At 40.5% G+C, this 22,120-nt stretch overlaps 1 long non-coding RNA gene across 1 annotated transcript in view; it reads left to right on the top strand.

Moving 5' to 3' along the window:
- Positions 1 to 7,224: 7,224 nt before the first annotated feature.
- Positions 7,225 to 22,120, top strand: part of LOC137501888 (uncharacterized) — a 32,440-nt gene continuing 17,544 nt past the window's right edge. Inside the window, exons 1-2 of the long non-coding RNA XR_011018675.1 lie at positions 7,225 to 7,547; positions 14,007 to 14,210. This is a non-coding gene — a long non-coding RNA (uncharacterized lncRNA). The remainder of the gene's footprint in view (positions 7,548 to 14,006; positions 14,211 to 22,120) is intronic.

The following is a 22,120-nucleotide window of genomic DNA, read 5'->3' on the forward strand; positions in this document are numbered from 1 at the left end:
GAAGCAGAATAATGCCGAATACTTTACCGTTACTGTATAGCGTCTGTTGCAAAACGTCATGTTTTTATAAACTTGAAGAAAATAGACTAACCTTCGTTTAAGGGAGCGTTCTCTCAAGCAACCATGTCGATACGGAAGTATACAAACACACCCTAGCAAAATTACTGAGTCAATTCTTATGCCATAGACTATATAGCTGTGTGTTTCAACCATTACTTGTAGACCAAAACAAGTAAATGACCGGGCGAGTTGGCCGTGCGGTTAGGGGCGCGCAGCTATGAGCTTGCATCTGGGAGATAGTGGGTTCGAACCCCACTGCCAGCAGCCCTGAAGATGATTTTCCGTGGTTTCCAATTTTCACACCAGGCAAATGCTGGGGCTGTACCTTAATTATTACCACGGCTGCTTCCTTCGCATTCCTAGGCCTTTCCTATCCCATTGTCTCCATAAAACCTATCTGTGTCGGTGCGACGTAAAACAAATAGCAAAAAAAAAAAAAAAAAAAAAAGTAAGTGGTGTCTGTCATCGGTAGGCGAGCACAGTGTGTTGCCACTTGCAACCGGTACCACTGGCTATCGTATAATCTGTAACAGTGGCGGTTGCGACCAGCAAACCGTATACACAGCTTTGAGGAGCACCCTGTGAATAGGCTAACAATTGTAAATCTTTAATCAATCAATCACTCAATCAATCAATCAATCAATCATCTGCATTTAGTACTGTTGCCCAGGGGGCAGATCCCCTGTCAATTGTTTATCTGGCATTTTTCTTAAATATTTTCAACGAACTTGGAAATTCATCGAACATTTTCCTTGATAATTTATGCCAGTCCCTTACTCCTCGTCCTATAAATGAATATTTGCCCCAACCTGTCCTCTTGAATTCCAAATTTATCTTCATACTATGATCCTTCCTACTTTTAAAAACTACACACAAGCTTATTCGTCTACTAATGTCATTCCGCGCCATCTCTCCACAACATACCACTTAGTCGAGTAGCTCGTCTCCTCTCTCTTCCCAGCCCAAAGTTTGCAACATTTTCATAACACTACTCCTTTGACGGAAATCATCCATAACAAATGGTGCTGCTTACTTTCGTTAACAAACCAGTTATTATGATAAATTAAAACAAGATTTGGCTGGTAATTGTTAATCTTTGTTGACAAACCAGTTTTGCTGAACATTTTTCAAAGCAAAACGCAAAAGAAAGGAAGAGAAAAACTGTGGCTACTGAAAGGCCGACGCCGAACCTCCTCGTGGTAGTAGGTGAGAAATAATCCCTAGATTAATGTAGGGCTTTCACAGTTCAAATGTAACTTTTGTTTCGGAAACTAATTTCTCTTACCAGGGACTCCGAAATTGTGGTATAAACCCTTTAACAAAACCAATGGTGGCTTGCGGCCCGATGCTTAATCCATGGTGTGGGGAGGGAGGCACGAACATAGGGCTTAACTACTAGTGTTCCTTGTCTTCCCTTCCAATCATTCCATCCTCACAAGGCCTCTGTTCAGTATAGCAGGTGAGGCCGCCTGGGCGAGGTACTGGTCATCCTCCCCAGTTGTATCTCCCGACCCAGAGTTTGAAGAGTTTGAGGCGGTAGAGGTGGCATCCCTCGCTGAGTCCGAGGGAGAAACCGACCCTGGAGAGTAAACAGATAAAGAAGAAGTAAATCACTCCCTCCCTCAGAAAAATGTAAATTTTAAATCTGATTGTTTGCATGTTGTTGTCAGGTGGTGGCGGTGGTGGTGGTGTGATTATTGTTTTAAGCGGAAGTACAACTAAGCAGGCATCCTCTATATAACACTAATCAGAGAGAAAACATGGAAGGGATCCGACACTTCGAAAAAAAAGGTATCGGCCAAAGGAAGACAAGGGCCACGAAGGGCGTGAAAATAAAAGACTCTCTAGGTCTCCATACGTAATACAGTCGGAGTCGGAAAAGAACAAAAGTTGACCAAGAGTGGTCGGATAGGATAGATGAAAGTGAGGAGCCTGGCACAAGTAAGTTGAAGGAATGCCAGGACTCAGTTAAGGGGCCTCTGGTCAAAGGCTCCACAGTTCAGACCCCTTGGGGCCGCTTTTAGTCACCTCTTACGACAGGCAGGGGATACTATGGGTGTTATTCTACCACCCGCACCCACAGGTGGACATTTTGTTGTCATAAAAAGAATGATAAACATTAGAATGTTATTCTAATTAGCTGAGAAGATTATCGAATCTGTCCAAGGCCAGACGTGGCGCGATTTGTTCTGATTTATTGCTTTGTTAGAGGAACCTTCTTCTACCAGGGCTTTGTGCTGACTGTACAAATCTGTTGGTTTGTACACACCTTAAATGAACATTGTCCTACTAGCTGCCTATCGGAAACACACCCTCTTCAAAAAGTAAGCTCGAAGAGAAGAGCTTCAATTAATTTACAGTTTTGCCCGGGGTTCAGTTGGACTTGCCAGACTGAAACATAAACAACAGGCTGCAGGTTCGTGGTTACTTCATCGCTCAAGGTCTGGCAGTCATTTGAATTATCGATGATGTTTCTATGAAAATATGCGCAGTGAAATCATTAATTTGAGTAACATATTCGTTCTACACATCCCTCGTTATTTTACAATGAAATAATCCTCCCGTGCAATTTAGTGAGGGAGGAACCTTTAAGATAAAATCGTCGGGGAGGGTGGGGGGGTGTGTGCTGAGATCTCTCCCTTCTCCCCTCCGGCTATTTCGCACACTGATAATCCATTCGGTCGTTAACTGCACGAGTTTGGCGTGATCGCGTCCGGGACGGTCGCTTCTGGTACGTAATGGCGTGGAGGCGCCTGAGTCAGTAACGTGGGAAGTGAAAGAGACTTGCGTCTGCGTGTGTAGGCGGGAAATGTTTGACACCCCTGCTGGAAACGAGGCGGGTTTAAATAATGAGGGCCGTTCACATTCCAGCGGGCGGACAAACCGGTCCACCGACTAACGCCGCACCTTGAATCCTTCTTCTTCTGAGGAATTTCACCTTGAACCCGACTGGCTGGATAGTTTAACACACGCACACAATCTACGCAGTACACCGTCGTCTGGAAATACACAGTAACGCATCTGTTACCGAGTTGGCCGTGCGGTTAGGGGCGCGTAGCTGTGAGCCTGAGTTCGGGAGATAGTGGGTTCGAATCCCATCGTCGGCAGCCGTTAAGATGGTTTTCACAGGTTTCGCATTTTCACATCAGACAAATGCTGGGTCTTTGCCTTGATTAAGGCGACGAGCGCCACCTTCCCAGACCTTTCCCGTCCCCGAAAACCTTCGACGTGTTTGTGCGACGTTAAACCAAAAAGTACTCAAACGTTTTCTTTCTTTCTTTCTTAACCCTGGAGTGGTCGCATGGGTTTTGTCAATATTAATGGTCGCACCGAGTCTCTCAGACCCATTTTTCTCAGAGTTTTACCATTAGATTGTTATACTTTATTTCCAATTACAGTATTGTAGGACATTATTTCGTTTATTTTAATGCAGTTTACATGACTACATTATTTACCTATCCCGTTTCTTAACCAAAAATGTATTTTAATAATTACACTGAAAAACTGATTGTTTTCTGTTAACTTGTGAAAGATAAAACATGGTAACAGTAAAATGTATTTCACATCATTTCTTTCACTTTTTCCTGCATCTACAGTACATGCATAAAGCAAAACTTTCATCTATTTTCTACACAGTCTTAATAAAACATATTTTGAGAATTTCACACTTGAACTATTGGTACAAAAATATGGATTTTTTTAGATATGTGTGAATTATGTATCATAATTCATAACATTAAAATCAAATTAGTTTTAGAAACACATCTAGGTACATAGAAACATCACTTTAATCAATTGCTATGCACATTCTGCAGATAAATTGTCCATGTTCTCCGCAAATGAAATTTTGGCCCTCGGGGCAAATGAAGGAAGTCCTCCTCTTTGTTTGTCAGGCAGAAATGACTAAGAGCATCTTCAGATTCCTCCAACATGTAACGAATCCAGGCAGAGTTAGCTTCATCCATTGTTACACGGAAGAAAAAGTGTACTAAACTAACAATGCGAAGTTTGACAAAAAAGACCAACGTTAACAGTCGCACAGGGTCTGCGAGACCCTGAACAGCCTGTACAATTAGAGTAAAAAATAACATACCCTTGGCTGTATAGTCGGGGATTTCTAAATTCGCTGGCCTGGAAGTGATCTGAAGAGATCTTATAATAATTACTCAGGCGTAACATCCCTTCTTTCTTGTATACCTTTTCCAAATAATTTTTCTGACATTTCAAAACCCTCTGATCACACCTCTACAACACATCGGTACTGAAGGTTAACTGCTGCACTACACAATAAAATAAACTTTTTTATATTTTAAGCCAGTTAAAATAAGGGTCGCACAGGTTAGAAGTTTAGGAAGTACTATACAAATCTCTTTGTCACTGGAAGAATATATATTAAAATACAATATTTGCCTGGTGAAAAAATGGGAAACCACGGAAAACCATCTTCAGGGCTGTCGACGGTTGTATTCGAATCCACTATCTCCCGAATACAAGCTCTCATCTACTCGCTCGGTGGCATCTAATTTGGCAATTGGGCCTAGCGTGAATTAATAGTGGAATGAGTTAGTTGTTCGAGGCACTTACTTAGACAAGGTTGTGTTGCTCATAGTTTACATGGATCATCCACTGAAAGCATAGAGTGGCAGGAAGGGATTAATTTACGTGGAAATGTAGTAAGCACTTTGGCCTATGACGAAGTAGAGGGAGTCTAATTAGTGTTGCTCTATCTGAAAGCTTTGAAAATCAAAGGGAACATACAGCACACAGAATGGACAGCGCCTACGTGCTTCGTGTAACTGACGCGAGCCCCAGCATTGCCGAAGTGGGACGAAAATAAGTAAATTGGGGAATACGATAATGTCATGAATATGGAAATAAGACGTAATGTTCTGAAAAATAATTGAACTAACTAGACAATATTTCGTTCACAAAATGTTGAGGGTACACACTGTCTACCCTGTCTCCCCTGACGCTACGCCCCTGCTTCATAGACACCATTACGTTTGTAGTTAAATGTACACATACATTTCAAAGGCTTAAGATGATGGCACAGCAGCCGCACAAATAAAATAATCATGTCACCGTAATGTAGAACACATATACACTACACCATAATACAATTCATGTTATCCAAATTCAGAGATGTAGATAGTACGGAGTGCAATGCCTGCGAGGCACACGTGTTGGAATAGATGACCGACCTTGAACCGGTCTTGACAATTACAGACAACAGAACAGCTAATCCGTTCTTCAACAATCCTCAGGTATGCGCACATCAGTATATAAGATGCGTGATAGAGTCAGCGCAACATTTAAATGGAATAAGAATTCCAATTTAACAATATGTAGATTCACATAAACAGTTTACAGTAGTTATCATACGAAGAGAATTCAGTTCAAGAAATAACGTAGAGAAAGATTAATGAGAAGATGAACGCAAAATTCCAGAGTACTCCAGAATGATAAATTAATTGTTATTCATGTCACAGAGGTCAATTTAGTAGAGGGGGTTTCGATTCCCACCTCAGCAATCCTCGAAGTGGTTTTCCGTGGTTTCACACTTGTGCTCCAGGCAAATGCCGGGATGGTACCTAACTGAAGGCCACGGCCGCTTCCTTCAGCTCCTAGCCACTTCCTATCCCATCGCACGCCATAATACCTATCTGTGTCGGTGCGATGTAAAGCGAGTTGTAAAGTTTGAAATGAATTAAAGATAAGAGATTGCATCCGGGAGATAGGGAGTTCGAATTCCACTGTGGCAGCCCTGAAGATGGTTTTCCGTCGTTTCCCATTTTCACACTAGGCAAATGCTGGGGCTGTACCTTAAGAAAGGCGACGGCCGCTTCCTTCCCACTCCTAGCCCTTTCCTATCCCATCGTCACCATAATCAATCACCACTCATCTGCATTCAGGGCAGTCGCCCAGGTGGCAGATTCCCTATCTGTTGTTTTCCTAGCCTTTTCCTAAATGATTTCAAAGAAATTGGAAATTTATTGAACATCTCCCTTGGTAAGTTATTCCAATCCCTAACACCCCTTCCTATAAATGAATATTTGCCGCAGTTTTTCCTCTTGAATTCCAACTTTATCTTCATATTGTGATCTTTCCTACTTTTAAAGACACCACTCAGACTTATTCATCTACTGATGTCATTCCACGCCATCTCTCTGCTGACAGCTCGGAACATACCACTTAGTCGAGCAGCTCGTCTTCTTTCTCTCAATTCTTCCCAGCCCAAACTTTGCAACATTTTTGTAACGCTACTCTTTTGTCGAAAATCACCCAGAACAAATCGAGCTGCTTTTCTTTGGATTTTTTCCACTTCTTGAATCAGGTAATCCTGGTGAGGGTCCCATACATTGGAACCATACTCTAGTTGGGGTCTTACCAGAGACTTATATGCCCTATCCTTTACATCCTTACTACAACCCCTAAACACCCTCATAACCATGTGCAGAGATCTGTACCCTTTATTTACAATCCCATTTATGTGATTACCCCAATGAAGATCTTTCCTTATATTAACACCCAGATACTTACAATGATCCCCAATAGGAACTTTCACCCCATCAACGCAGTAATTAAAACTGAGAGGACTTTTTCTATTTGTGAAACTCACAACCTGACTTTTAACCCCGTTTATCAACATACCGTTGCCTGCTGTCCATCTCACAACATTTTCGAGGTCACGTTGCAGTTGCTCACAATCTTATAACTTATTTATTACTCTATAGAGAATAACATCATCCCCAAAAAGCCTTACCTCTGATTCCACTGTCTGTGTCGGTGCGACGTAAAACAACTAGCAGAAAAAGAAAAAGATAAGAGATACGGAAGTAGACGTGATCACAGAGCTAGTTACAAATAGAGGCTTGTGGTGGCCTTTAGCAAATACACAGAGGATCGCAGACTGAATGTTGAAAGGCATTATTATTATTATTATTATTATTATTATTATTATTATTATTATTATTATTATTATTATTATTATTATTATTATTTCAAGAAAGGTTGAATTCCACTGATCCCTCCAGGTTGGCCTCTTACCGTCGTGCGTAGAGGAACCGGTTCCGACTCTACACCTCGCTGGGTCCCCCTCCACTTGGGGCAGGTGCAAAGGTGGGCAAACGCAGACCACTGGAGCCATTGCTCCGTCCAGTCGTGAGCCAGCAAGCAGTTTGCTCCTCGGTGCGCTGTTACAAGAAGTCATAAAAGTGGATTCCTTATCAACATTGAATTAATAACCTACTGTTCGCAGTATCAGAATTAATACAGGGTTGAACCAAGTAAGGGTTTCCCCTACAATGGATATAAGAAATGCAAATACCATTTTATACAAAATTAATAAATTTCATTATGATGGGGATGTGATATACAATTACCTATCATATTACTGGAAACTACGAAGATATCACGACGTAAAGCGAAGTTTTAGTACAAAATTATTAAAGAAGGAACACTTCTATGTCTCTGGGAAGAATATCTATGTAAGTACGTTTAGAAAAATATTATTTTGTTATGTGTGTGTTAACTCGAGATTCCAAGTTCGATTCTGACTGGATAGTCGTCTATTGAGGGACGGCCAACAATAATTATAACACTGTATTACTTTGATGTTTGTATTTCCTTCGACAAAATAATAATAATAATAATAATAATAATAATAATAATAATAATAATAATAATAATAATAATAATAATAATCCAGCCCAATTTTGGTCAATATATTTTTTAAGTATTTCTTTGTTTGGCAGTGCTAATTTTCTACTTCTCTCGTTGTCCAGAAGTTAGTCAAGTCTGGACGAATTGATTGTTGAACTGGTTAAACATATTAGTAGTGGAATATTACGTATAGGAGGAACATAGAATTATCAAAGTTTTGAAAGGTCTGTGTTTATTTAAAGATCTGGGTCATGTCATTTATAAATAATTTGTAAATTCCGCATAGCATTTTGTTTGTTATGACTTTTGTTTCCATAACTGACTATCTGTAGCGGTGGAACTTCGTATTATCTTTCAGTATTACTATATACGTCAGCCTCTGTGGTGTAGTGGTTAGCGTGATTAGCTGCCACCCCCGGAGGTCCGGGTTCGATTCCCGGCTCTGCCACGAAATTTGAAAAGTGGTACGAGGGGTGGAACGGGGTCCACTCAGCCTCGGGAGGTCAACTGAGTAGATGTGGGTTCGATTCCCGCCTCAGCCATCCTGGAAGTGGTTTTCCGTGGTTTCCCACTTCTCCTCCAGGCGAATGCCGGGATGGTACCTAACTTAAGGCCACGGCCGCTTCCTTCCCTCTTCCTTGCCTATCCCTTCCAATCTTCCCATCCCTCAACAAGGCCCCTGTTCAGCATAGCAGGTGAGGCCGCCTGGGCGAGGTACTGGTCATACTCCCCAGTTGTATCCCCGACCAAGAGTCTGCAGCTCCAGGACACTGCCCTAGAGGCGGTAGAGGTGGGATCCCTCGCTAAGTCCGAGGGAAAAACCGAACCTGGAGGGTAAACAGATGATGATGATGATTACTATGTACTTCAAAACTTATAATAATAATAATACTCTAAGAGTCCAGCAGCGATCTATCGTTGTTTGAACACTGAGACGTACCACCCGCTTACAACGTGGTTGTATCTCACGGATCTTTCATATTCCATGTTCAGATGTTTCCGCGCAACAAGTGTGTAAACATAATGTGTTTACTTTCCAAATAGAATACCTACATTATTGTCTACTGTGCATTTCCGTGTGATATTTTCTATGCTTACTTTCTTAGATATATGCATTGCAGATACATTGGCATATTTCATGTAGAAATTATATTTTTATAGGCTATTAATTTTTTCGACATTTGAAATTTGAAATATAATTTTTCTTATCAGTAGTAAATTCATGTATTTGTTAACGGGTGGATAGAGTTTCACGTCAATGTATTCTTAATTTGACAACTTGGCCTGTCCAAACACTATACTGTGAAATGTTCTAGATCCGTGTGATATTCTAACCCCTTCAGACTCGGCATTAATTTCAGGTGGTTTTTTTTATCATAATAATTAGAGCTCTGATTTTTTTTTGCTAGGGGCTTTACGTCACACCGACACAGATAGGTCTTATGGCGACGATGGGATAGGAAAGGCCTAGGAATTGGAAGGAAGCGGCCGTGGCCTTAATTAAGGTACAGCCCCAGCATTTGCCTGGTGTGAAAATGGGAAACCACGGAAAACCATTTTCAGGGCTGCCGATAGTGGGATTCGAACCTACTATCTCCCGGATGCAAGCTCACAGCCGCGCGCCTCTACGCGCACGGCCAACTCGCCCGGTAGAGCTCTGATTTAGAGTGAAACCTATTTAATATGGTTTGTAGAAAGCATCATCTAGCCCGTTATTGCGTAATGTAGCGAGAGTGACATAAATTCTATGGGAACTTAGTCCGACTCGTTGGCTGAACAGTCAGCGTACTGGCCTTCGGCTCAGAGGGTCAAGGATTCGATTCCCGACCGGGCCGGGGATTTTTAACCTTAATTGGTTAATTCGTACGGCACGGTGGCTGGGTGTACGTGTTGTCTTCATCATCATTTTCATCCTCATCACGACGCGTAGGTCGCCTACGGGCGTCAAATAGACAGATCTGCATCTGGCGAGCCGAACATGTCCTGCGATATCGCGGCACTAAAAGCCATACGACATTTCATTTATGGGAACTTAAAGGTCGTTTGTACAAACCTCATAGCAGAAGCGTTCGGCTACAGTATAATTGTTACTCGCCTCAGTAAGATTCCATTCTAACCTCTTACTGCCTTATTACAATATATTCTATACAATGCCATAAAGTAAGGTACAGTAATTCCATATAATGACTGAACCAGTGCCAAAATATGGTCTACCTCAGAGGCATCCAAACCTTCTTCTTGTTCTTCTTCTACAGCTTCTCGCACATCTGTTAAACACATGTCGATATGGCGATGTTTTACGGCAGGATGCCCTTCCTGACGCAAACCTTATCTTCAGGGATGTGTCCACTATTACGTGGAGTGTTGTCTGAATATTAAGTGGAGAATGTTGAGAGAAACACAAACACCCAGTTCCTGAGCCTGAAGAATTATCAGAAGTGATTAAAATCCCCTACGCCTCCCGATATCGAACCTGGGACCCTCTGAACTGATTGCCGCAACGCTGATCTTTCAGCCAACGAGGCGGACATCCAAACGTTCTTCTTATGTAGTCTGTTTCAGACAGTGAAAACCTACCGTAGCTTTTTTTATTTTTTATTTGCTAATGGCTTTACGTTGCACCGACACAGATAGGTCTTATGGCGACGATGGGATAGGAAAGGCCTAGCAGTGGGAAGGAAGCGGCCGTGGCCTTAATTAAGGTACAGCCCCAGCATTTGCCTGGCGTGAAAATGGGAAACCATGGAAAACCATCTTCAGGGCTGCCGACAGTGGCATTCGAATTCACTATCTCCCGGATGCAAGTTCACAGCCGCGCGCCTCTAACCGCACGGCCAACTCGCCCGATCGTAGCTCGTTTAGTAATATCGAAATATTATTTCATTATTAATTATTAATTGTTTAAAAAATACTATTTCATGCATAAAGATATGCATATACAGGTAGTTAAATTAATTTATTTGTTATTAATGAATTTTAATGAGCTTAAATATAATGTACACTATTTATCTATTTATTTATTTATTTATTTATTTATTTATCCTTGCAAATATTATAATATACTGTCAGTATATTAACATATTAGTAAACGTTTATATCAGTTAAAATGTTAAAAAGACAAAGTCACCTCCGTACAGGCCATGAAGGCCCTTGGAGGATAGGAAGGTAAAGGCTTCCACTATCCGCTACCTCGGCGCGTGATGGTGTAGAGTGGTTGGCTCTACGCCCGGCCGCCTTTCCCCGCAGGAATTAACCTGGTACTCATTTTTGGTGTAGGCTGAGTGAACCTCAGGGCCATATCCACCTCCGGAAGTGGAAATCTCGTTTCTTAAATTTTACGACTTCCTGACGGGGATTCGAACCCACGTCCTTCCGGGCGAACCGAGCACGCCTTTACCGCCTCGGCCAGGCAGCCCCTGTTAAAATGTTAATAACAAAGTAATATTTTATCACTGAATGTAAAGATCGATAACGTTGAGAACATTCCTTAGCACACAAAGTAAAATTATGCAGTTTCCTCAATTTTGCAGGAAGTTGAAGGGCTAAAGGGGCCGGGAGGGTTTCAAATTTTGAATCTTGGATAGCTCTAAAAAAATAAAAATTTAAAAAAAAATCGAAAATCACTTCCTGCCTAAATGCATTTCCGAAAAAAAAGGTCTTAAAATCGCTTGTTTTGTTACTCGTATTCTTTTTTTTTTTATAGAAATCCAAGCCAAATTAACTTACTTACATAATTCTTTGTGTAATGTATTCCTTGTTTCAACACTCTCAGGCGTTTTCTGATTTTTGAAAATGTCGGCACCGAGTGTAGTTATTAGGGATAAAGTGATACTCTGCATTGACTCACATTAGCGCCCGTAGTGGCAGTAAAAGGCAAAATGCTAATCTAATGGACCGTATAACCATGATTACGAAATGGATTGTATTATTTAGGAATAAATCAAGAATATGCTTAATATGTTTCATTTACCTAAAATTCGTAGCTCATATACCTAGGATGTTTTCAACATATGAGTTGCTTACCTCAAGGATTTTTTTCACTCAGCGTAAACCATTATTTTTAATTTATTTTTCTTTCCAAACATAAACTTTGGGAAGTACCGGAAAGGCAGTTAGCATCGACTGGCTCTGGTGTATCTGATGTGCAGAATATTGCGCAAAACATTTTCAGGCTTTTAAATTATCTCTGGAGACAAACACAGGATTATACACAAGAAAGGGTTCGGTACATTCCAGGGATCTGAGCCTGGCAGTAAGGGAGTTAAGAAACCGAGGAAACACACTAACTTACATAAAGTACTAGCTGATGTACCCGTGCTTCGCTACGGGATTCTCAGAAAGACTGACTTTGTGGTTTACCTAACTGAAATTCCATAGGTCATTACAAAAACGTAAGTATGAATGTAGCGATTAAAAGCAATGCTATCATATCAAATACTCGATCAAATGGAAAGCCGCACGTTTTATCACTTTTAACGAACAGTGCTGCGGTTAGATTGCGGTGCCAATCTAATAGTCCAAACTTCCAGAGCTGGGATGACCAGGCCGCAGATTGCCATGAATACACATCTGCCATTATTCTGCTAAATATGCACACTGTTCATTCCAATCAGTGCCTCAGAGTAGGGATTGAATAGCCCGAATGTTATGATGATCCAGTGTGTTACGTACCAGTAGTATCAGAAAATTTATAAACCAGAGGAATGGCATGCTAAAGAAAAAAGTTACCTAACTCCCCAGCTACTTCCCATCAATATTCAGGCAGGCTGTTACACTCTGTACGACTGGGCGAGTTGACCGTGTGGTTAGCGGTGCGCAGCTGTGAGCTTGCATCCGAGAGATAGTGGATTCGAACCCCATTGTCGGCAGCGCTGAAGATGGTATTCCGTGGTTTCCCACTTTCACACCAGTCAAATACTGGGCCTGTACCTTAATTAAGGCCTAAGGCACTCCTAGCCCTTTCCTATCCCATCATCGTCATAAAACATATCTATGTCGGTGCGACGTAAATCAAATAAAAAATACTCTGTACGCAGCAGTAATCCTATCTACCGGAGATGAGGAGCAACAGAAGACACAAAGCACATCACGACAAACAATGGTCAATGTAATGTTATTGTTGATCAATGTTATGAGCTTTCTATATTGTAGGCCTTCACATTTAGTTTTCTTTCGACTCTGTGATTTGTAAAATATTTTATGCCGTAAACTGTAGTTTCTTATTCTCCGACTTTACATACCGATTTACATTAAATACTGTTTACCCATATTCTCGTAACTCGGCGCTGATATGGACTTAGTAACAAAAATCCAAATTCATGAATATCTTTGTGATCATAGCCAGTACGGTAACAATGTATAAGACATGAATAATAGGAAATTTTATACTATATAACCTTAGTTATGTAGCATTCATCGATTACACCTATAATAAGAAATATTTGAGAATTACATTTTAGGCCTTCCCCTAAACTACCATTTCACTCAGCGTGAATAAAATAATTTACAGCCTAGACTATAGCGACTTATTTCCTGACTTTGCATACCGATTTTCATGAAGATAGGACTACTAATATAAAAAATATTTGAGAATTAAATTTTAGGCCTTCCCCTAAACTACCATTTTTCTCAGTGTGAATACAGTTATTGATAGCCTAGATTGTAGCAACTTATTTCCCAACTTTGCACACCCATTTTCTTTAAAATACGACCACTAATAACATAAATAGTTGAGAATTCAATTTTAGGTCTTCCCCTAAACTACCATTTCACTCAGCGTGAGTAAAATGATTTATAGCTTAGATTGCAGAGGCTCATCCCCCGACTTCACATACCAATTTTCATTAGACCACTAATGACATAAATAGTTGAGAATTCAATTTTAGGCTTTCCCCTAAACTACCATTTCACTCAGCGTGAGTAAAATGATTTATAGCCTAGATTGTAGAGGCTCATCCCCCGACTTCGCATACCGATTTTCATTAAATTCTCTTCAACCGTTTTCTCGTGATGCGTGTACATACATACATACAGACAGATAGACAGACAGACAGACAGACAGACAGACAGACAGACAGACAGACAGACAGACAGACAGACAGACAGACAGACAGACAGAAATTACGGAAAAGTATAAAGTGCATTTTCTTGTTACTATGGATATGACCGATACAGAAAGAACATTATTTTCAGATTCTGAGCAATGTACAGACAAAACTCTTATTTTATATATATAGATATAGAAAATAAATGAAATAATGGGGATATTTCTGTTTGTTTTATAGGTTTACAAGAGAATACAGCAAAGCGAGCAGCTAGTTTTATATAGAATAAGGAAAAGAAGAGGAAGAATAAAATTAACTACAATAATAATAGCGATTTTTATACCTGAAGTGGAAATGAGTCAGCATGGCAGCAGGAGTACACTACAATATTATCTTCTTACCTTTGTGGAGGAAGACCATTATCAGCAAGCGAATGGAGATAAGGTAAGAATAAACCAGCAATAAAGTAGTTTAATTATGTGGAAGAAAATTTAACCATTCTCATAAAAAATCATGTATAGAAAACTTTTTATAACAATGGAACTCCATAAACATTTAAATGGAAAATTCTATTTTAAATATTTTGTTACCTTGTTTCGTTTAACTGGAACATTCACTTATACAAGCTTCAGCTACTGTAGCTGGGAATGATGCTCGGCCACTGATTGATGGATGCAGTACTTTAGCACAGGCCAGAGTAAACTGTAGCTTCCACTGAAGTCTCAGTCTTGTCCACAGCTGGGGTACGGGTGGTGCTGCACGACCAGTGCGTCTGAGTTAGTGATGGGATAATCGAATACAAAGTAATAGCTTATTCGATTATTTTTCAATTATTTATTCGAATCAATGAGGCAGTCGAAAAGTGAATATTTTTTCAACCGGTTATTTCTTCAAATATTCATTCGATACTCCATTCGAATCAATGAGGCAAGTGAATTTTTCGATTCGATTATTCTTTCGGAACTTTATTCGAATGAATGAGGCAATTGAATAGTGAATGTTTTCGAAATCATCGAATTAGAAGTGACGTTAGTAAGACAATTAATTCAGTCATTTAGTTTCAACAGTTGAAAATACATTTGAAAAACAAGCGTATTTCTATTTTTCATTAGAGTTCATTTTATCACTTCCTTCAATCGATTATCGATCCGACACACTTAAACCGAAAAATTGATTCATGACGCATCCGAATATTCTGTGCGATACAAGTGTGTGATATTGGAAACTTATTCGATTTTTTATTCGATTATCTAAATAATCGGATAGAGGTTATTCGATTATTAAAAGTACTCGATTATGCCATCACTACTACTGAATGCTATGCCGAATACAAAGTATAGAAAAACATATTTAATTCATCATCATCATTTGTTTACCCTCCAGGTTCGTTTTTTCCCTCGGACTTAGCGAGGGATCCCACCTCTACCGCCTCAAGGGCAGTGTCCTGGAGCTTCAGACTCTTGGTCGGGGGATACAACTGAGGAGTATGACCAGTACCTCGCTCAGGCGGCCTCACCTGTTATGCTGAACAGGGGCCTTGTGGAGGGATGGGAATATTGGAAGGGATAGGCAAGGAAGAGGGAAGGAAGCGGCCGTGGCCTTAAGTTAGGTACCATCCCGGCATTCGCCTGGAGGTGAAGTGGGAAACCACGTAAAACCACTTCGAGGATGGCTGAGGTGGGAATCGAACCCACCTCTACTAAGTTGATCTCTCGAGGCTGAGTGGACCCCGTTCCAGCCCTCGTAACACTTTTCAAATTTCGTGGCAGAGCCGAGAATCGAACCCGGACCTCCGGGGGTGGCAGCTAATCACGCTAACCACTACACCACAGAGGCGGACACATATTTAATTCAGTAGTCAAAATTAAGGTATTGTATGGAGCGGAAATTTGGGGAAAAGATCATGGAATTGTAGTCTTAGATGTAATCGTTAGTAAATTTTCCACAATAATTATGGGATTGCCAAACTGTACTTCAAATATTGGAGTAAGAATGATGTTTGAAGGGGTGAGTCCAGTATATGCGCTGATATTGCGAAACGAATTGTGAAGTGTTGGTTGAGGCCAAAAACGGGCCGAGGTGGTGAAATTTAGGCATAGCTTATCAGCACCAAGCGAAACATCAAAACAGCAAAATTATTTAATATTATTAGAGGTATTTGGGAAAAGAAATGTAAAGAAATCTGAGAAAACTACATGTAATTAAGGAAGAGGTATCCTCGATTGTATAACTTAATTAAAATCCAGAAAATACCTCATAAAGATCTTGTTTTTGTTTGTTTGTTTGTTTGTTTGTTTGTTTGTTTGTTTATAGCACGTTCAAATCTAGCTACATGCAAAGTTTTGCATTACAATATACGAATACGGTCTCTCCAGTTGGTGTTCATCCGTGACTGGGAGAGAAGTGTATTCATTCATTCAAAAAGAAAGTGGACTAAGCAGCGAACTTGAAACTCATTCGATTATTTTATTCGATCATTAATTCAATTATGTAAACAATCGGATGCAGGTTATTCGATTATTAACAAAATTCAATTATCCCACCACTAGTCTGAGTGTTATGAAAGGTGTTGCTCGTAAGGTCAATCTTGCTCAAAACCACTGTCTGGCGTAGTGAGCAAAGCAATGGCAATCTACCTCATTCCTCATCTTGCTTAGTCATCATCATCATCATCATATGTTTACCCTCCAGGGTCGGCTTTTCCCTGGAGCTTCAGACTCTTGGTCGGGGATACAACTGGGGAGAATGACCAGTACCTCGCTCAGGCGGCTTCACCTGCTATGCTGAACAGGGGCCTTGTGGAGGGATGGGAAGATTGGAAAGGATAGGCAAGGAAGAGGGAAGGAAGCGGCCGTGGCCTTATGTTAGGTACCATCCCGGCATTCGCCTGGAGGAGAAGTGGGAAACCACGGAAAACCACTTCCAGGATGGCTGAGGTGGGAATCGAACCCACCTCTACTCAGTTGACCTCCCGAGGCTGAGTGGACATCGTTCCAGCCCTCATACCACTTTTCAAATTTCGTGGCAGAGCCGGGAATCGAACCCGGGCCTCCGGGGGTGGCAGCTAATCACGCTAACCACTACACCACAGATCTTGCTTAGTACGCCTCGTTTCGGTGCAGCCGTCGGTCTTTGCGGTTTTCTAATAAGCACATAAGCTGTGATGGTGCTTTGGGGATCCAACTGACCTCTGGGCTGATGACCTAACAGATATCAACATTTTATACATAATACAAAATGTGTTGATAATAATTGCTATTGGTATCGTCTCTGACTAGTCAGCGTCTTGGCTTTTCGTTCCTTCGTGGCCTAGATTTGTTTCCAGGCCCGGTCTAGAGATTATAATCTTTAATGATTAATTCCCATGGCTAATGAAGTGGTATTTCTGCAGTTCCCAACACTCCCACAACTCACACATCATCCACAGTACTATCCTTACCACACTAATAACCATTTGACCACTGACAGGAAATGGTGCACCCCACCCCACCTCTTCGCGGTGTCTGCCTTACAAAGGCAGTAACAGGTTACCAATGGCGACACCGAATTATTATTATTATTATTATTATTATTATTATTATTATTATTATTATTATTATTATTATTATTTCTGTTTTATTGTACTAGATAAACAATTATTATTTGCCGTAAGAATGTTCAAAATGCACAAGTAGATAAACAGAACATGTAATGCCTAAATCTTCTTATTTTGTACTTAACAGCGATTTTTGCAAACAATGACCAGAGCAAAGTACGTGCATGCACTGTCCATGCATGTTTTTTAACCAACAAGTTCCTTCTGGATTGCGTATTCTTCACTAAATATCATCGGTATTTTAAGATACGCTAAGACGCAGCCTACGTGATGTGGGTCAAGTTTGTTGATTGAAATTTGAAAGTACTAAAGACTTTCTTAGAGATCGCTGGTTCTGACCATCTTCAAAGGTTCTAGGGTTCATTAATCTCACAGATTAGAAAGTTACTCATGATATAAATAAGTGTTATTGATTTCTGAGCCTGTCTCCACAACCATGGCATTGTTCTTTCTTCGATTTCGGCCATCTGTGGGTTGCGTAAAAAAACTTCCTTATGTATCTGTTTCATTTCGTGATTTCCGGTCACTCCAGTGTTTGTTTACACATTTCAGTGTGTTCTTTTCATCTTTCTCCCTCCAGGCAGTTGCACGCTTTCTGTCTTTTTCTAAAAAAAAACCGACCTACCTAATCTTATTGTGAAATGTAGGCCTGTCTATAACCTCAACTTCGTTGGCAGTGTTGACTTGTAATTTTCATCGTTGTCCAGAACTTAGTCAAGTCTGGATGAAGTGATTGTTGAATTATATAAATATGTTACAAGTGGAGTACTGTATTGCTTATAGAAATAACATAGGCTTTTCAATATTTTAAAACATCCCTGCTTATTTAAAGCTCTGAGTCAGGTATTTATTTTTAAACAATCTGTACATTCAGGATAGCATTTTGTTTGTTATGGTATACTCGTATACATAACTGATTTTCTGTTGCTGCTGTTAACTGCGTATTGTTCCCCTATTATTGAATGTCTCAATCCTTTTAAAAATACCCCCCCCCCGAGGGAGGAGCGGTAGAATAATGCCCTTGGTATCCCCCGCCAGTCGTAAGAGACGATTGAAAGTGGCCACTTGAGAGCGCGGGTTTTTGTTTACGGAGCCCATAGTTGAGTCTCGCATTCTTTCCACTAATGCCAGGCTCCTCACTTCAATCTATCCTATCCGACATGACTTGGTCAACTCTTGATATTTCCCGACACCGACCGTATTAGAGCATTCGAAGCCTAGGGAGTCTTTCATTTTCACGCCCTTCCTGGTCCTGGTCCTTCTTTGACAGATATCTTGTTTCCCTCTGATCAGTGTTAATAGAGGATGGACCGAGCTCGATAGCTGCAGTCGCTTAAGTGCGGCCAGTATCCAGTATTCGGGAGATAGTAGGTTCGAACCCTACTGTCGGCAGCCCTGAAAATGGTTTTCCGTGCTTTCCCATTTTCACACCAGGCAAATGCTGGGGCTGTACCTTAATTAAGGCCACGGCCGCTTACTTCCCACTCCTAGCCCTTTCCTGTCCCATTGTCGCCATAAGACATACCTGTGTCGGTGCTACGTAAAGCAACTAGCAAAAAAAAAAAAAAAAAAAAAGAGGATGGTTGTCCAGCTGGACTTCCTCTTAAAACAATAATCTTTAAAACTCATATTGTGTATACGTAGAGTAACTTCTCTAATTACTGTACATGTATTGTACCAGGAAAAGTTTTTGGGTAAAGGGCATGAGTAGGACCTCAGGGAGTGGAACTTGGTTTTGAAGCCGATACAGAGTAGGATAGACTCGCAGAGCGAATAATAGATGGTTAAAATTTTTTTTTTCAAAACAATTTATTAATTCTTCACCCTGTAATATGATTATTGGACTCAAATCTGGCATTGAAATTAAAAGTTTGAACGTAATCTTCCTGAATTATGTTCATGAAAATGGAATAAATATCACTGATTCCAAAGTCTTTCATATGTGAGAATATGAGGTATTGAATTTCCACCTAAAGTCTTTCTAAACCTAAGCACACACTTGTAATTGTAAGTTGATATGAGAAATTAAATTTCTGTTAAAAGTTTTCAATTTTCAGTTTGTAAACCTTGATATATAGCACACTTGAAAAGCCTAAAGTCTTTCTGTGAGATATAAAAATGAAATTTGAAATTAAATTAATCACTTCTGAGAAATTATGAGAACTCTGAAATATTTGTTCACACGCGGCACTGAAGTTTCCACTGTTCAAAATTAATGAGAAAATTTTAGTCAGTTTGTTACTACTCACTTACTGAAAGAAATGTTGCTACAAAATGTCGAAGGATGGACATCTGGAATGTTCCGTGGAGAATCAGGGTCGGCGATGTTCCCTTAACACACCATGTTGACGTTCCCGATGAGGTGATGACGGCTGGAACTGGATCATGTAGAATTGCAGCTTGTTAGGGTGATTTTTCGCACACGAAAATTCACTTAGTGCGAGTAGTTATCACTGACACTGTCATTTACTGTTGAACACTATTTATGGCGTATGAAGAATCACAGTCCTTCCTGTATGACATACTATTTAAAGTCGTTACTGAAACGTTCATAATTACACAGTTCACACTTGAAAAGGCAAATCAAAGTTTATGATCACAGTCTTTGAACACGGTCATTAAGTCACTAAGGATTATTTTCTGCTTATCTTGTTATTATAACGTCATATTACCTCAGAAAAGTTCTTAGTTTTCATTCAAATTACTACTGTAAGTCGTATACTGATGTGGCGTAAATAAAGAAATACAGTTCAATACTCGAAAAGAAATGAGTTCTGGTGATTCTACACATTAGTTTCTGTAGAAGTTCAATATCATTTGAAGTAACCTAAGTCTACACGTAATGATATATTCTGTGAACGTTAAATATTTGATATTTGCACTTCAATAAGTTCACTCGTATTATATTCTCAAATGTCTTTAGAATTAGACTGTAGTCGCGACGCGATGTACTAAATACAGTGCGACGTCTTTTATAATTCTGTCGGCGATATAACTTCGTGTTCCGGAAATGCGACGGCAAGTACTTTCACCGTGACTGCGCGAACATACTGTACGCGGATCGGTCTCTCCTCTGTCTCACTCACACACATCTGTATACTCGTCCTTGTACTGGCTGCCTGCTGGCTAGCCTTGACATATATAGATACCAGCGCTGGGAGGGGTAGCATTTCTTGGCCATGTGACCGTGAGTGCGTAATTTCTTTTAGACTTTAAATTATTATAACTCAACAACCTTGGGATGAATTAATTCGAAATTCACAGGGATTAACTTTTATGACGTCCACTACAATTCAGCGTTTGTCCCGTTGAAATTGGTTAAGGCGTTGAAAAGCTGGCAAAAGAAAATTCTTTTCGAGAAATATCTCTAGGGGAGGTGAGCTTCGAGCGACAGGTGACGTCACTTGACTCCGCCTAGTGTACTCGTGGGGTCTGGCACATACTGGAACATTCTTTACATAGATGGTCGTACGTCGGTCGGATCTTTTATGCTGGAATAACGTTTCTTTCGATTGATATGGACCAGGACCTAGGCTTTCCTGGTACATCTTCCCCTTGGTTGGACGAAAAGAAAATACGCAGGATTTTCTTTTCCAGGCTTTACTCTTCCTGTGGTACATATTGTCATTTTATGAATTAAGTTACGAACTTCTTCTCGATATTTCTCGGGGACGGGATATGGTTTCTTCTGATAAGGGGACAAGTCATTTACATCAAGATGATATTCATAGCCAGCTATCTCTCCAGGCTTGTCATCGAATACACATGCAAATTTTTGTAGAACGTCATTTTTAGCCTCCTCCAGTTTCAATTTAATTTCCGGGTCTTCAACCACACTGGCTATTGACATTATATAGTCCGGACCTATGATGGAGTTCTCATTGAATAGGGACTCTGCATCGTCCTCACTTTGGATTCCCTTTCTACTTTCTGCTACGGCTGGCGCAACCTCGCTTACAGCGGGCTTAATAATGTCACCACCGGCTTCTTCGAAACGGGCTCCCTTCTCTTGAACTTCCAGGTCACTTCGTCCTACCAGCTGTAGTCCTACGGAATTATTCTTTAATCTTACGAGGTTGGCATCATAGTCAATGGTTCCTTTGTATTTGATCATAAAATCTGATCCAAGTATTAAGTTGAAGTTAAGACGTGATACTACCAAAAATATGTGTTCGAATGTCTGACTGTTAATTTCAAACTCTAAAAATGCCTGGGATTTACATTTAACAATTTTATCAGGAACTATCCCTCTTACTTTAATCTGAGCTGCAGGCAATTACAAAACATTGTTCTGATTTTTAAGCGAGTCTACAAGCCTATCAGAAATTAAAGAAGCTTGCGCTCCAGAATCGATGAGCGTAATCACCTGTAGGTTGCCTGTGCGTACTGTTATGACAGGTAATGAACGTGTAATAATTGGCCTTAGTGTTTGTGCGTCTTCGAATAGTAATTCGGAATCGTCAATATGCCAGTAATTGATAACAGCAGTACAATAATTTGAAATCTCGTCCTCATCGTGTTCTGTAGTTAATCTCCCTATTGCGAGATCGGCGTTTTTTTATAGCGCCTGTTGGTTCAGGATCAGGTGATCTTTGTTCTTTTGGTCCGAATTGACGTTGGTATTCCAGGGACGTAGCTCCAAGCTCATCAGGATTACGATTTCTCTCCCTGATGTATTCCCGTGTATCCTTCCATCTACTTTCGAGTTCTCGTCGTCTGGACTCACGATTTTCTTCAGGAGTGCTTTCGCGCTGTCTCC

This window comes from Anabrus simplex, chromosome 8, assembly GCF_040414725.1.
Source record: "Anabrus simplex isolate iqAnaSimp1 chromosome 8, ASM4041472v1, whole genome shotgun sequence".
NCBI classification, from domain to species: Eukaryota; Metazoa; Arthropoda; class Insecta; order Orthoptera; family Tettigoniidae; genus Anabrus; species Anabrus simplex.